Source organism: Vigna unguiculata, chromosome 2 (genome assembly GCF_037176805.1).
Source record: "Vigna unguiculata cultivar grain cowpea cultivar isolate G323 ecotype 2 chromosome 2, ASM3717680v1, whole genome shotgun sequence".
Lineage (NCBI taxonomy): Eukaryota > Viridiplantae > Streptophyta > Magnoliopsida > Fabales > Fabaceae > Vigna > Vigna unguiculata.
The window spans coordinates 27,436,242-27,443,014 of NC_140793.1; the positions used below are offsets into that span (position 1 = coordinate 27,436,242).

General features: G+C 21.9%; 1 long non-coding RNA gene across 1 annotated transcript; it reads left to right on the plus strand.

Moving 5' to 3' along the window:
• The first annotated feature begins 2,982 nt into the window (after positions 1 to 2,982).
• LOC146888486 (uncharacterized) lies at positions 2,983 to 5,010 on the plus strand. The gene is made up of 6 exons (XR_014986687.1): positions 2,983 to 2,995; positions 3,112 to 3,547; positions 3,759 to 3,797; positions 3,907 to 4,024; positions 4,317 to 4,429; positions 4,682 to 5,010. It is a non-coding gene; the product is annotated as an uncharacterized LOC146888486 (long non-coding RNA).
• The last annotated feature ends 1,763 nt before the right edge of the window (positions 5,011 to 6,773 follow it).

Here is a 6,773-nt window from a genome sequence, read left to right on the forward strand (position 1 = left end):
TTATATAATAATAATAATATATCAGTAATAATAATAATAATATAAATAATAATTAATAATATTAATATATCAATAATAATAATTAATAATTATTTATAATTAATATTATTATTAATAATATATAATAATTAATATTATTGTTATTTAATATTAATAATATATAATAATTATTATTATATATATTAATAATGATAAAAATAATATATTATTCTTATTATTTCCTATTAATGTTTTTTTAGTATTAGTAATAATAAGATTATGTAATAATAATAATAATTATTATTATTATTATCAATATAATTATTAATAGCATTATTGATATATTCATATTATGAATTATTATTAATAATTGATAATAATATTATTAATAATTATGTAATGTTATTATTATTAATAATAGTATTATTGTTATATTTTAACAATGATTTTGCATGTGTAATGACCAAACACTCACCAAGTTTCATCATGAATCATTTTCAAATTAAATTTAAACTTCACAAATTAAAAGCATTTATTTCCCAATGTTCGTGAAAAAAAGCGTCGGCCTAGTCTTTTTTTTTTTTGTAAAAAAAATAAAATAACAACTGACACACCCTTTGTTATTTTTAATGTCGTCCAAAAATTAAAATTAAAAACAATGATTTTGAAAGTATAGGAATAAAACATTGACAAAATTTTGAATAACATTGACAAAACATTGACAAACCATTTCCAAATTTAGGTCAAACTTGAGAAACAAAAACATATTTTTCCTCTAATGGTAATATTAATAATAATAGTAGTAGTAATAATAATAATAATCATAGTAATAATAGTAATAATAATAATAGAAATAAAAATAAAAATAATAATAATAAAAATAATGATAACAATAATAATAGTGATAATAATATAATAATGCTGATAATAGTAGTGATAATAATAATAATAATAATAATAATAATAATAATAATAATAATAATAATAATAATAATAATAATAATAATAATAATAATAATAATAATAATAATAATAATAATAATAATAATAATAATAATAATAATACAGTAGTAGCCGTAATAATAACATTAATATTATAATATTAATATAATAATAATAATAATAATAATGATAGTAGTAGTAGTAATAGTAATATCATAATAATAATAATGATAATAATAATAATAATAATAACATTAGTAATAGTGATAATAATAATAATAAAATAATAATAATAATAATAATAATAATAATAATAATAATAATAATAATAATAGTAGTGAGAACAGTAATAATAATATTATTATTACTATTATTACAATTAATAATAATAATAATATTATTATTATTATTATAACTATACTTACATATAAAGAATATAAAGAGTATAAAATTTTATGTCTTATTTTGTTTTTTTAATTTATTCTCTTAATTGTTATTTTTTAAATTTAAATAATTATTCATAAGAAAAAAATTATTTTTCAATAACTATTTTCTTGAATTTAAATATTTATTCATTATGAAATAATTATTTACAATTTTATTAGTAATTATTTTTTCAAATTTAAATAAGTACTCAATAAAAAAATTATTTACACACTATTACTTATAATTTTTTATTTTATTTCAATGATTAAAATTTATTTTATTTATAGTTACATTTATACCTATATATGTTTTTTTTAACTTTTTCCTTTTAATTACTACTTTTAAAATTTAAACAATTTATAGATATTTAAAAAAATTGAAATAACATGTGTTTAAGATAATAATAATAAAAATTGTAATAATAATAAATAATAATTATAGTAGTAATAATAATATTAATAATAATAGTAATTGTAACAATATATATAATAATGTTATTATTTTATAATTATATTATATATTAATAATGTATATATATATATATATATATATATATATATATAATAAAAATATATCTATAATATTAATAATAATCTGAATGACAATTTAGGAAGATAGTATAACATTTTAAATGTAATTAGAAAAATATATTAAAAGTAACAAATGACATAGAGAATAATGAGTTAAAATTAGTTTTCAAATAAGTTTATATTTAATAACTTCCTTATAGTGTTAATAACATATTATAAAATAATATTACATAATAAATTAATTTATCTATGATAATATTTTTAAAATGTTACGATATTACTGTAAATATTATTTATATTAACACTTTTAAAAAATATAACTATAATATAGATACAGTAACACTTTTAATAAATATAATTAAAAAAATGTTACAACAAATAATAAATCTTGTACTAGCAAAACTTCTATCAAAGATCTACTATATATCTAAGAAAATGTTAGTACAATGAAGTTACTGAATTAAACATTGTCATTCGTTGACATCTGTCCAAAATTGAGGTCTTTTTGGTCTTTTTGTTTGTGTTTTGGCTCGTGATAACTTTTGCATTAATTGGTGATTGACGTTGACAGTCATAAATTAGTATTCTTCCTCTCCAAGTATTTTGAATGTTGGCTGTTGCCTGAAGCATAGTTGTGGTTATTTAGTTGTGGTTATTTTCTCTATGCATCCTTCTACTTCTTGACAAAGGTATCTTTCTTACTGTTGCTTCTTTTCCTTCATGAATCGATCTTCTTCTTCTCTAAGAAAAGTTATTTTCATTCTTCTTCCTCCACAAAAAGGCAATTTTACAGAACCAGCACAACACCTTTTAGCCTCAAGGTTAGTTCTCCTTCTTGGCTTTTTTTTTTTTACTTTTTGAAAGCCATTTTCAGATTTGCTTTTACTTTTTCTTCATGAAAGCTTTAATTTTTTTTTTTTGAGGTTTTTTGTGTTCAAGATGGTTTCTCTGTCCATCTTCTTCTTCTTCACGAAGGTTTGAATTTTTTTTTATTATGTTCTTCTTCTTCTTCTTCATGCATCCTTCTTCTTTGTGTATCCTTCTCCTTCTTCGTGAAAGGTTCTATTTTAACCGAACTTTGTTTCTATTTCGTCTTTGTAGGTCTCGTTCATCAAAGGGTATTTTTCTATTTTTTATTTGGTGAAATATATCCAAACATCCTTGTTGTTCTTAGATCTTGTTGTTCTTCTTCTATTTTTTTTAACTGAACTTTGTTTCTACTTCGTCTCTGCAGGTCTCCTTCATGAAAGGGTATTTTTCTACTTTTTATTCGGTGATATATATCCAGACATCCTTATTGTTCTTAGATCTTGAGTCGACTTTCTTTTGGGTCTGCGGAGGTTTGTTGGGTATTTTTTTTCTAATGTTATTGTCGGGTTAGTTGGGTATATTTTTATGTTTTTGTTCTATACTTAGGGGTTTGCTAAATTTTGTTGTAAAAATCTTTGGTTTGTGTTTGCTATGGATGTCGTTGATGAATTATTTGTTTGCTTTGTATGATAGTCTAAAACAAGCATTAGCTTTCAATCCTATTGACTTGAAGTTTGAGTTGAGTTTCTTCTAGGTCTGCGGAGATATAACCTCAAGACCCTGTTATGAGATTTCCTGCAGTGATTACTGATTTTTGTGGTGCTTTTTTTCCTTCTTTTGTGTCAACCCCAATCTTCATGGTAGGTTTTCATAATCTTCGTTTTGGAGGAAGGTTTTTTCGTAGCTTCGTATGTTTTAGATGTTATCTTCATATGTTGTCTTATTTTGTTGGTTCTGTTACTATGGAGTGGTACATTTAATATCTTCGTATACTTTTGTCTTGGTTTTTTTACAAGATGAAGATGAGCATAACAGAGTGCCACTCATTGAAATTGTTTCTTGCTTTTGTAGATTAGAGGATTTCAGACCCATATGACCAAATGGATTGAAGTATGTGGCTGCATCATAACAAAATCAAGTTATAGCAATTTCATATTTTAAATCCTCCTTCACATCTTATTGTTTGCAATTAGGCTCATTGTTTGTTTGAAATTTTCAGGATGGACGGGTACAATGGCAAAAGCATTGATCATAGGGCTTCCCATAATTATCTGATAGGATGACTAACAAGTTTGATAACATAAAGGAGGTTGCTTTTTGTTCTCAAATAACTCAAGGTATCCAAAGTGATATGTGCTTAATTTATTATTTAATTTTTGACTTTTATGAAGTGTAGTTGCTATGAACTTTCATATGAATTCATAGAAAATTGGGAACTTTGAGAACTGGATGAAAATCATGAATATGATTGTAAAAATATCACCACAGAATACCAAATATCACCATGTAATTCTATGTATATAATCCTTTTTCAAAACGTTTTTCTACTCTAAACATAATACCAAATATCATGTATTAGTTTTAGATAACCACTTCATTTTGTTGTAGTAACCGACATTCATGTCATAGATTTTAGATTGTAGCAAAGGTCACCCTCAACACACCATTATGTTGATTGGTGGAAAGGTCGTTGAATTTCGAAGTTATATGGAAATGTCCAACCAAAGGTGAAAGAATTGAAGGTATGGTAAGCCTAGCCTTTTGTTTGCAAGCTTTTGTTTGACATAGGTAAGTTTAGCAAATGATATTAGAGATTTAGTCAAATGATATCATGTTTTTTAAAATTTATCATGTTATCTCTCATAATTTGTGTTATTCTTTCTTTCTTCCATTCTACGATAAATTAGAGTATTAAAGTAGACTTGGTAGTTTAAATATTTGGAGTAGATAATTTTTTGTTAATCAAATTTTTCATTAGCTTTTTCATTGTGCAGTAAGTGTATACAAAAGCTTTAGTCCTTTGGAAGAGCAACATGCACAAGGAGAAACAATTTTGTATGATGATGATGGAAGAGAAATTCAAAGAATTACAATGCAATAAATTACAATTCAAACACCTGGTTGAATTGTCATAGCAGATACAAAGTTTGGGGTGCTCAAACTAGACACTAGGAATATTGTCCAAAGCTTTATTAGCTTATAATATATTTTGTAACCTTCTCATCTTTATTACTATAATTAGTGATTAAAAATGACCAAATTCCATGAGTAGAACAATGTGAAAATAAAATGTGTATCCAACTTAGGATTCCATTGGTTATGTATTAACTCAAGTATGTACAAATTGGAATGGATTTATACTATCAATAATTGTATGATTTGTTTCTAATTTTTTTTTATTAATTGACCAATTAATTTCATTCATTATTTTTAATGTTCTAATTATGAATGGATTTTGTTTTATTCCATCATTTTGAAATCTGTTAAACTTATACATTTGTAATTAATAATTATATGATTAGTTTCTAAAGATTTATTATCAATTAAGTGATTTCATTAATTGTTTTAAATTCTTTTAATTATAAATGGAGTTTTAATTGGTAATTACTAATATTATCGTAGTATTTTTATTATTATTATTTAAGTCAATAAATTAAATATTTATTATATATATATATATATAATAATAATAATAATAATAATAATAATGTATACAACATTTATTATGTAACGCGTAGAATTGATATTCTAATATATAAAATCGAGTTTATGTATCACAAAATAGATTTTATATTTATATTTATGTTTTATTATATTCTCATATATTTTTTTATAAATCTTTGTACAAATGTGATAAAAGATTTAAGAAAAAAGTACAATGTTTCATATGTTATTTTATAATGATTTTTTTATTTTTTTTTTCTAATTTTTAGACTTCTTGAGTTTTTATTGTCAAAACAAATAAGATCTAATTGTGAGCATGAGTTTGACTTACTTTAAGTGTACGGGTATACTCATTGTATTAATTGATCGATGTTGTACTCTCTATATTCTATAATTCTTTAAACAAAAATAAGAAAACTAATAATACATGTCATATATCACAGATAACAGAAACGATAATATTAATTCTAAAATCTAAGTATCTAAATTATATCCAACCTAAAAAAAGTTAAATGTCTCATAAAATTCCAGATCCATACTAAATATATTAAGAACTAATTTTAATAATTGTTATAGATGAAGACATGTCCTTAGAAACACAAATTCCAATACGGTCTCTAGTCCGAAATCCATTTGTAGAGAAAAATTGTTTTCACTCATAATTGAGATAGAATTGTCTCGCATATCTTCCTCTCCATCCAATAGTGCAGGTCAACATCATTCATTCCTTGCTGCCCAAGATGTACTTCTTACAACCTTTAAGGAAATTTTTTTATGCAAAGTTTGCATCGAGGTACTAACAACAATAGAATTTAACTTAATTAATAAAAATAATAAGGGTATGAAAGATATTAATAACAAATAAAACCAAAGAATATTATTTGATAGCTTAACTAAATAAAAAAAAATTCATAAATCATGTTTACGCCCGAGGATAAAAATATCCGTAAAACATTTTATTATTAACTTTTTGTGTTGTATTTATTCTGCACGAGATTATATTACATAATATATTTACATTTTACTTTAACAATGACGTGTGTATCCACGTTTCATTTTAATACAATATATAACTAAAAAATTTAATTTTAAGTTTTAATCATGTAACAATATTATTTAACTATACAACACCAATCTTAATACAATATATCTAGGTTTTACATAACAATGAACATATATATTTTATTTTAATTTAATATATAATTATAAAATTTAACTATAAATTTTAATAATATAATAACATTATTTTATTACACTTTATTAATTAATTATATATCATATGTAAATATTAATTTTTTTAATCTGATAATTGTTATTATTTGTATTAATTAATTTAACTAAAAAAACTTATAATTAATGATTTACGTATCCAATATTATCTGATTCTGTATTTAAATATTATATTTATAATTATACATAACT